The following is a 10,979-nucleotide window of genomic DNA, read 5'->3' on the forward strand; positions in this document are numbered from 1 at the left end:
TGTATATAACTTTCAACAACGAGAATAATTTAGTCCATCAGTTTCCCAACATAGGGAAATTCAGGTAAAGGCCCGAACATTGTTAGTAGATTTTTTAATTTATTTATATTTTAATATTTGTCATATTTTCCTACTTGCTCATCTTTCTGTTGTAGAATATGTTGGTGCTGTCAACAAGTAATATTGTTATTAATAGTAGATTTTCAGAATAGACTCTGCCATCCAAAGCACACCATTGTCTAAATCTAGGTAGCTGGAATAAGGGGTTATTATTCTGGCCTCCAATGATATAAATTCCTGAATATTGACTAGATTCCATCGCCTGAGATGCATGTGATGCACTTGTCATGTATCTGGCACTCAAAGATCCATTAAGAATATTTTTACATGAGTGTAAAAAATAGCTAAGTGGTTTCTTTCATGTCATAAGAGGAAGGGTCATGTGTTTTAGCTTAACTGATACAATCTAATGAAATTACTTTCAAAGGCACAGACCAAACAAATAGCGTTTCTTTCATATAATAGTCTTGGATTAAGTTTATTTTCCTCTTTATTATGTTTTTCAGTTTGCAGTCTAACAAAACTATTTAGAGTGCTCTCCTGCTAATCATGTTTCAGTTGCAGGGAAAAAAAGAATAAATATTTGAGAGTTTACAAGGAAGGAATATTTTGATGCTAGCTTTCCTACTCAGAAATATAAAAATGGTGTAATTTAAACTTGAAAGTTTTTAAGTACCTCAAGACTAGAATAGATAGATAGATAGATAGATAGATAGATAGATAGATAGATAGAATAGATAGAAGCTGGATAGCTTACAGTATATTTAGGCTATGCTCACATGCGAATAAGGTGCATTTTCCAATGCCAGTGAAATCTAAGGGATTTCAGAAATCTGGAGCATTTTGCAAATCTGTAGCATGTCAATTCTTTCAATGTCTTTGCTGCATTTTTGCAATGTCTTTCACCCATAGAAGACAATGACAAAGTAAAATAAACACTGCAATAAATGCAGAAAACATTTTTTTCAGCATTTTTGATTAATAAAACTAACTTTATTAAACATGTGCTATGAACAAAACACATATGTAACCGGCATCAAAAAATTCATTCAAATAATGCTGCCAAAAAAACACATAAAAACGCAGCAAAACCCATCTAAGGCTGCATGCACAGGTTCAGTATTTGGTCAGTATTTTACATCAGCATTTGTAAGTAGGGATGAGCGGAAACGTGGAAATTTGGGTTCATCATTGGATTTGGCCAAACTTCAGTCCAACGTTCGTTTGGGTACCAGAGCTTGACCTGAACTTGACCCCTAACCCCATATAAGTCAATAGGGACCAAAAATTTGGTGCTGTAAAATAGTCATAGAGGTGACTCAGTGGTTAGCACTGCAGACTTACAGCACTGGAGTCCTGGGACAACATATGCAAGAAGTTTGTATGTTCTTCCCATGTTTGTAGAAGTTTCGGTTTCCTCACACATGCTAAAGACATAGTGATTGGAATTTTAAATTATGAGTCCCATTGGGGACAGCAATGATAATGTATGTAAAAAGCTGTAGAATATGACAGAGCTGTATAAGCAGAGCATAATTGTAAATAATAGTTAGGGCTAGGGGGCTGCAAAAACAAGCAAAATGGGGGTAAGAGCAGGACAATTGCCTTGAATCTTGAACAAGGAGGTGGAGGTCCGAGGAGTGCAGCAGAGCCTTGCATTGGCAGCTTACTGTACTTGCTGAAATGAAAAAAAAATCATGGTGTCCCTCCTATTTTTAATAACCAGTCAAAAGAAAGCAGACAGCTGTGAGCTGGTCTTATGCTGAAAAAGGGCCAATATCTATGGAGCTTCCCAGCCTATTAATATCAGCTTGCAGGTGTCTGTTTTACTTTTGCTGGTTATTAAAAATGTGGAGACCCAAAGAAAATAAAGTGGCATTCCCCCTATTTTATTTAACCAACTAAAGCAAAGCAGACAGCTGGGGGATTATATTAATAGGCTGGGAAGGTGTATGGATATTGTCCCCTTCCCAGCCTAATAAGATCAACTCTCAGCCGCCCCAAAAATGGCACATCCATTAGATGTGCATATTCTGACGCTTAGCCTTGGCTCTTCCTGATTGTCCTGGTGTAGTGGCAATTGGGGTAATAATATTTGGGATTGATATTAGCTGGTTAATGTCAGCTGGCATCAAGTCCAGGGATTAGTAATGGAGAGGCACCCCTATTATATGAATAAAGACTCCTCATTCCCTAGTTTTCCCATTTATTATTACAAAATAATTTCAGCAGCAACATTGTAATCCATTGTGTTTCACACAAGGTCTAACAATTCTCTCCTGCAACCTAAAGGTACCATCACACTCAACGAGAACGACAACGATCCGTGACGTTGCAGTGACGTTGCAGCGTCCTGGATAGCGATCTCGTTGTGTGTGACACGCAGCAGTGATCTGGATCCTGCTGTGATATCGCTGGTCGGAGCTAGAAGTCCAGACCTTTATTTCGTCGCTGCTCACCTGCTGTCATCGCTGGATCAGTGTGTGTGACACCGATCCAGCGATGTGTTCACTTGTAACCAGGGCAAACATCGGGTTACTAAGCGCAGGGCCGCGCTTAGTAACCCGATATTTACCCTGGTTACCATTGTAAAAGTAAAAAAAAAACACTACATACTCACCTTCTGATGTCTGTCACGTCCCCCGGCGTCCACGCGCTGCTGCAGGGAGCTTTCCCTGCACTGACTGTGTGAGCGCCGGCCAGCCGTAAAGCAGAGCACAGCAGTGACGTCACCGCTGTTACTGCTGGCACCGCTGACACATTCAGTGCAGGGAAAGCTTTCTGCAGCAGCGCGTGGACGCCGGGGGACGTGACAGACATCAGAAGGTGAGTATGTAGTGTTTTTTTTTAACTTTTACAATGGTAACCAGGGTAAATATCCGGTTACTAAGCACGGCCCTGCACTTAGTAACCCGATGTTTACCCTGGTTACCCGGGTGCTACAAGGGACTTCGGCATCGTTGAAGACAGTTTCAACGATGCCGAAGTCTTTCCCCTGATCGTTGGTCGCTGGAGAGAGCTGTCTGTGTGACAGCTCCCCAGCGACCACACAACGACTTACCAACGATCACGATCGCTGGTCGTGATCGTTGGTAAGTCGCTTAGTGTAACGGTACCTTAAGGAGTGTATTTACTGACATCATCGCCCATGAGACACGACCGTGAGTGACCTATGTGAGTGAACAAGTCTGCATAGGTCTCTCGCTGTCATATCTTAAATCGCTGTTTTTTTGTTACTTCACATATCCCAAAAAATGGATGAAAATGATGAAGACTTTAAGGTTGGACTTCAGAAAGGTAGATTTAATCAACTCAGAAAGAGGATAAGAAAAGGTCCAATAGCTGGATATTCTAAAGGACAGAAATGTCAAAGAAGTCAGTAAAAATCCCAAAAAGAAGGATGAATTGTAAGCATGTAAAAGGGACCAAGATGGAAAACACAGAACTTAAGCACTTCTTAAAAAGTAAAAAAGAAATGTATATTAAATGAAAAGAGGGGGGCATGTCTCAAGAAGAATATAATGCTGTCTGCAGGGAATGCAGGGCAAGTGTTAGAAGAGCAAAAGCCAGTAATGAAGTGAGGCTTGCAAGGGAGACCAAAAGCAATAAAAAAAAGATTTTGAGGGTGGGGTATGTCAAAAGCAGAAAAAAAAGTCAAAGATGTATAGGAATTTAACAGGATGAAAAGGGCGAAGAGGTCAAAAATCATGTTGAGAAGGCCAAACTTTTAAATTCTTATTTTGATAATATAAATGACTCTCCTGGGTCATGGAATTACATCATAGGGTATTGAAAGAGTTAGCAGAGGAAATTGTATATGCAAATTTCCTCTTCAGAGAGAAAGGGGACTTGCTTCCAACAGGTAGAGCTATAAAGTTCAAGTCCACTTTCTCTCTGAAGAGGCAATTTGCATGTAAAATTTCCTAGAGGAGCATTGCACGATGAATAAGCCTCCTTACCTTGACTTGCCAGAGCTGGTATGTCACTCTCCACAAGGAGAAATGTTACCCCTTAAACCCCAGAGGAAATTGAACATTTAGCCAGAATCTTTGAAAAATCCTGGAGAACAGGAAAAGTCCAAGGATATTGGAGAAGGGCAAATGTTGCCCCTATCTCAAGAAAAGAAAGAAGAGGAAGCAAGGAAATTATAGGCCTGTGCCTTGCTTCTATACCAGTAAAGATATTTGAACAAATTATTAAACAACATGTATGTAAGTACTTGGATAACAATACAGTGATTAACCATAGCCAGCATGGGTTTGTAGCAAACAAGTCATGCAAAACTAATCTAATTTCCTTCTATGATGGAATCACTGACTAGGTGGATCAGGGAAATATGGTAGATAAAGTATATCTTGACTTAAGCAAAGCATTTGATAAGGAATCTCATACTACCCTTATAGAAGAAATGACCAAGTATGGGACTCACAAGCCCACAGTTTGGTGGATTCATCACTGGCTCATGATCATATTCAAAGAGTTGTGATCAATGGCTGCATACCCAATTGGAAGAGAGTTTCACTTGGAGTACCAAAAGGCTCTGTCTTGTCTCCAGTGTTGTTCAGTTCAGTGTTGTTTTAAAAGTGATCTAGATAAGGGAAGTGAAGGTAAACTAATCAAATTTGCAGATTGTGCAAAGCTATGAGAGATAGCTAATAGTGATGAGCGAGCATGCTTGCCACTACTCGGTACTCGCCCGAGTATCACGGTACTTGGTGTACTCGGCGAGCGAGCACCAAGCATTTCCGGGATTATTTGGTGGGAGCTCGGGTCTCCTCCTTTTAATTTAAGAGCTTTTTAGAGCGCCAATGAATATACAGGAATTGTCTGCCATGCACTGTAATGCCACAGCCATCTTTATTGTGGTATTACAGTGATTGGCTGGCCGCAGAGCGTCATCAGGTCTATAAGAGACCTGCACCATCCTGCTTGGCGCATTCTGCTCCAGACTCAACCAGTGTAGGGAGAGCTGCTGCTGAGATAGGGTCAGATTCGTTCTTTTCTTAGTGTGGGTCTACTATTGTTCAATCCACAAATCCTGATAAACCAACAGTCCTTTTTAGGGCTAATTCAGGGGTATATAGATTGCTGTGCTAGGTAGGCAGGGGAGTCTATGTTCACATATCCACATCAGTGCAAGTCATGCAGGCACTGTATGTGAGTATATAGATCTCGCTGCATACATCAAAAGGCTCCACTACTGTCTGCTGCTGTGTATTTTATACACTCACCGGCCACTTTATTAGGTACACCTGTCCAACTTCTTGTTAACACTTAATTTCTAATCAGCCAATCACATGGCGGCAACTCAGTGCATTTAGGCATGTAGACATGGTCAAGACAATCTCCTGCAGTTCAAACCGAGCATCAGTATGGGGAAGAAAGGTGATTTGAGTGCCTTTGAACGTGGCATGGTTGTTGGTGCCAGAAGGGCTGGTCTGAGTATTTCAGAAACTGCTGATCTACTGGGATTTTCACGCACAACCATCTCTAGGGTTTACAGAGAATGGTCCGAAAAAGAAAAAAAATCCAGTGAGCGGCAGTTCTGTGGGCGGAAATGCCTTGTTGATGCCAGAGGTCAGAGGAGAATGGGCAGACTGGTTCGAGCTGATAGAAAGGCAACAGTGACTCAAATCACCACCCGTTACAACCAAGGTAGGCCTAAGAGCATCTCTGAACGCACAGTGCGTCGAACTTTGAGGCAGATGGGCTACAGCAGCAGAAGACCACACCGGGTACCACTCCTTTCAGCTAAGAACAGGAAACTGAGGCTACAATTTGTACAAGCTCATCGAAATTGGACAGTAGAAGACTGGAAAAACGTTGCTTGGTCTGATGAGTCTCGATTTCTGCTGCGACATTCGGATGGTAGGGTCAGAATTTGGCGTAAACAACATGAAAGCATGGATCCATCCTGCCTTGTATGGAGCATCTTTGGGATGTGCAGCCGACAAATCTGCGGCAACTGTGTGATGCCATCATGTCAATATGGACCAAAATCTCTGAGGAATGCTTCCAGCACCTTGTTGAATCTATGCCACGAAGAATTGAGGCAGTTCTGAAGGCAAAAGGGGGTCCAACCCGTTACTAGCATGGTGTACCTAATAAAGTGGCCGGTGAGTGTATATACCTAGCTGCAGGTATCCCTGGCTAGGATTTTTTTTGCACCTTATACCAATTTAAAGCAGGTTTTTTTGTCCCAGGCATCAGATGTAAATGCGCAGAAAATCCTGGCCTTTTTTTGGTACTATAGTATTTTTTGGAGTGTCTTACAACATTTTTGGACACCATTTTGCTGACCAAAAAATCTTTAGCTGGCCCAATAATATTTAGCTACAGTTCTTATATTTATCACTGTGATTTGTACGCCACACGCATCGCATATCAATGAGCTAAATGTTTTAAAATTTGAGTACTCCAATTTTGTTTTTTTAGTGTCACAGCCTATTTATTGACACAATTTTGGTGGGCCCAAAAAAATCAAGGCCACATTTTGATCAGTACTTGCTTTTCAGGCATACATTCCATTTTTTTGTCTGTCTGCTACCCTAGGTCTATACAGTATTTTGGGGTTTTAAAATGTTTTAAAAACTCCAGGCCACATATGTCCACATATTGAAACAGTCTGTTATCTCAGTCAGACGCCTGGTCTATCTGTGGTCTACAAATACTTGCTTTTCAGGCATACTTTCCACCTTTTTGTCTGTCTACTACCTTTTGGTCTATACAGTATTTTGGGGTTAATTTTTTTATAAAAACTCCAGGCCACATATTGAAACAGTCTATTATCTCAGTCGGACACCCAGTCTATCTGTGATCTCCAAATATTTGCTTTTCAGGCATACATTCCACTTTTTTTGTCTGTCTGCAACCCTAGGTCTATACAGTATTTTGTCAAATAAATAAGGCAGCACACTGCGGCGCTAAAACATGGCACAAAATTTGTTAGCACTTAAGGAAAAATGAAAAGATTTTTTATAGAATATAAATATATGTGTAAAAGGAGTAATACCTCTAAAAAGAGAAGGACCCTCGTGCCGACAAATAAATTTGAGTGAAAACCACTCACATAACACACAAGTACCAACCACCAGAGTTTGAGACCAAATACCAAGGAATTAAATGGCAAGGATATATATTTTAAAATTACTTTATTAAAGCTGGTAATAGCATATTTCATGTGCACATGTTGAAAAATATAAAAACAATAACAAAGGTGACAAATATATGAATAAATTAATCACCAATATATACAAAAAATAGGCATAAGGTGTGCCACATAAGGAAGGGTTAATCACAGGACTCCTATACAGGACAATGAATTATTGTGTAACACATGTGATAAAAAAAATCAATAAAATAGACAGTGCAAAAATAGTATTATTAAAATGTTTGAACTTAAGATAAAATTTCCACAACTGAATACGTGGATAATAGATTTTTGTGCAATCCTACTGTGTGCAATTGTGCAAAGGAAGCTGAACTGAATAAAGTGCTGAGTGCAAAAAATCGATAGTCCCGAATTATATGGCAGTACCTGTACCTTATATGGCGTCACCTGGCTCCAAACAATGCGCACCCCAACGCACGTTTCGGATTTTAGAATCCTTCATCAGGGGATTTTTTGTATATATTGGTGATTAATTTATTCATATATTTGTCACCTTTGTTATTGTTTTTATATTTTCCAACATGTGCACATGAAATATGCTATTACCAGCTTTAATAAAGTAATTTTAAAATATATATCCTTGCCATTTAATTCCTTGGTATTTGGTCTCAAACTCTGGTGGTTGGTACTTGGGCGCTAAAACATGCAAACATGAAACATGAAAATTGAACTGCATTACTGCACTAGAAATATGAAAAAAAGAGAGTGTTTAGCGCATAAAATGGCCATTTTATGTGTACCTGGTAGCCACATTAGGGCATCTCTCATATACCAGGTCCTACACTTTCCTTTCCTCACTGAGAATAAACGTCTTCATCTGAATGGGTACCTGTGAAACCTCTTCTTAGACTAAAATTCTCTCTCTCTGTGGAGGGGTAATGGACCTAGTGTACAAGGTGTGTTGCAGCACATGTAGCGGCAGTGCTGGCAGACAGTCACGGTTACACAGCACTTCTCACTCAGAGCTGAATGGTTGCCCAGTCATTGTGCTGCAGCAGTCGCGCTACATAGAGAGCGCAGGCGTGAGTTCCGCACAGTGCACGGCGGCAGAGGAGACGCACACACCGGCATCCGCACACACCCGGAACATGGGCACTGATAGCGGCGTGGCCAGGACCCTGCTGGACGTAGCGGCCACCCTGCACCTGCACACGGGCAACCTGATGAACTGGGGGTGGCTGAAGAAGAAATGTGCGGTCAGCCCCAGCGAGGAGCTGGGTGACTGTATAAGGACAACTCTAAATGAATGTAGCCTGAAAGTTGGTCTGGAACTAGTACAGGAATCTCCAAATACACTCGAATGTGCCATGACCTCGGCACTGGAAACCATAAACCCTGAAGAGAGGGATGAAATAAAAGTGTCTGTAAAGCTGTTTGTTTTGGGTGACAGCCTCTCGTCTATCAGACACACTGTAGACATGGCCTGTTCCACCCTCGCAGTTACCCAGTTGGATTCTGTGATCATAGCGCCACCTCCTTTGGAAGATGGAGTCACACTTACCTTGGAGCACTTGCAGCCTTACTGGAGGGAACTGGAAAGTCTGGTACAAGACAATAAAGTAGTTGCTATAGGGACATTGGATTTAGATAAACCACCCTTGGAACAGCTTTACCTCTGGGCACAGGTAAAGTCTAGTAGTAACCAAGTGAACCTGTCATCGTGCTGTATTATGCCCCCAGACCTAACGGCCTTTGCAAAGCAGCTTGATATTCAGCTATTAATGCACAGCGATTCCAAAGAAATCTTATCTGAAGAAAGTTTTCAAGACGCTCTTAAAGAAGGCATCAAAGGAGCACAAGTGGATGGCTGGTCGCCAGAATGGGTCTTGCGCTATTCTGTCATTGTGAAAACCCGTGGAATCATAAAATCAAAAGGCTACATTATACAAGCGCAGAGGAAAGCTCCCCACTAACAAGCTGCAGATCCATAACAAACCACTGACTGGTTATTGGCCCACCAACGGTATACTAAAGACCAAAAAATATAAACACATGTGTACACAGGTTTCCAGACGATATCTGCAGCCAGAAGGTTTACAAACTGGAAATTATGGATCATGGCAATTGTTCATCCATTTTGCTAGAAGTTAGACTGGAGCCAACTAGTGATCTAATGTCTACGTTGCAATGTGCTTGTAAGATCTGTCATGTCTATGTAGTGTATGCATCTAGCAGGCATAATCCCTCAATATTACATTAGAGCAGGGGTTATCTGTTTCCTACAATAACAGGATGCACTCTACTACGAGATTTGTTTCAATATGTGGCCTGGAGTTTTTAAAAATGTTTAAACCCCAAAGTACTGTATAAAACAAGGGTAGCAGACAGACAAAAAAGTGGACTGTATGCCTGAAGAGCAAGTATTTGGAAACCACAGATAGACCGGGCATTTGCCTGAGATAACAGACTGTTTCAATAGGTAGCCTGAAGTTTTTAACATTTTTTAAACACCAAAATACTGCATAGAGCAAGGGTAGCAGACAAACAATAAGGGGAATTTATGCCTGAAAATCAAGTATTTGGATACCACAGGTCGACCGGGCATCTGACTGAAATAACAGACTGTTTCAATAAGTGGCTGAGAGTTTTTAAAAAATTTTAAACCCCAAAATACTGTATAGAGCAAGGGTAGCCAACAGACAAAAAAGTGGAATGTATGCCTGAAAAGCAAGTATTTGGAGACCAAAGATAGACCGGGCGTCTGACTGAGATAACAGACTGTTTCAATATGTGACCTGGAGTTTTCAAAACTTTTTAAACCCCAAAATACTGTTTTTAGCAAGGGTAGCAGACAGACAAAAAAGTGGAATGTATAGATTTTCACGCTGTTGTATTAAAATGATCTGGCAGTAGTCTGCAGTGTTGCCAAGCAAATAAATGTAGAAAAAACGGGGCTATGGATTGCTTTGTAATAAAATTAGCAGGTATAAGGTGCAAAAAAAATCCTAGCCACAGATTCCTGCATCTACGTATATATAAAATATGCAGCAGCAGACAGTAATGGAGCCTTTTGATGTATGCACTGAAATCTATATACTCACATGCAGTACCTGCATACCTTGCACTGATGTGGATATGTGTACATAGACTCCCCTGCCTACCTAGCATTGCAATCTATGTACCCCCGAATTAGCCCTAAAAAGGACTGTTGGTTTATCAGGATTTGTGGATTGAACAAAAGTAGACCCACACTAAATAAGCAAAGAATGAATCTGACCCTGTCTAAGCAGCAGCTCTTCCTACATTAGCTGAGTCCAGAACAGAATGCACCAAGAAAGGCAGCACCAGGTCTCTTATAGACCTGATAATGCTGTGCGGCCAGCCAATCACTGTAATACCACAACAAAGATGGCTGCGGTATTACAGTGTATGGCAGACAATCCCTGCATGTTGATTGACGCTCTAAAAATCACCAAAATTAAAAGAAGGAGACCCAATCTCCCTCCGAATAATACTGGAAATGTTTGGTGCTCACCGAGTACACCGAGCACAGTGATTTTCTGGCGAGTACCAAGCAGTGGCAAGCATCCTTGCTTATCACTAACCAGCACATGTCCTACAACATTACCCGTGCCCTCAACAATGCTGTTACTGGGAAAGTCCACCTAGCCACAGACATGTGGACAAGTGCTTGTGGGCAGGGATGGTACATCTCACTGATGGCACACTGGGTTAGCATAGTGGAAGCCAGGACCCAGTCAGACCTTGGAATGGAACACATCCTCCCCGCGTCGAGGATTGTGGGCCC

At 41.3% G+C, this 10,979-nt stretch overlaps 1 pseudogene; it reads left to right on the top strand.

The window, feature by feature from the left end:
• Positions 1–8,309: 8,309 nt before the first annotated feature.
• LOC143781155 (glutamate--cysteine ligase regulatory subunit pseudogene) lies at positions 8,310–9,293 on the top strand (annotated as a pseudogene).
• Positions 9,294–10,979: the final 1,686 nt, after the last annotated feature.

The sequence above is a fragment of the Ranitomeya variabilis genome, chromosome 6 (assembly GCF_051348905.1).
Source record: "Ranitomeya variabilis isolate aRanVar5 chromosome 6, aRanVar5.hap1, whole genome shotgun sequence".
Classification (NCBI taxonomy): domain Eukaryota; kingdom Metazoa; phylum Chordata; class Amphibia; order Anura; family Dendrobatidae; genus Ranitomeya; species Ranitomeya variabilis.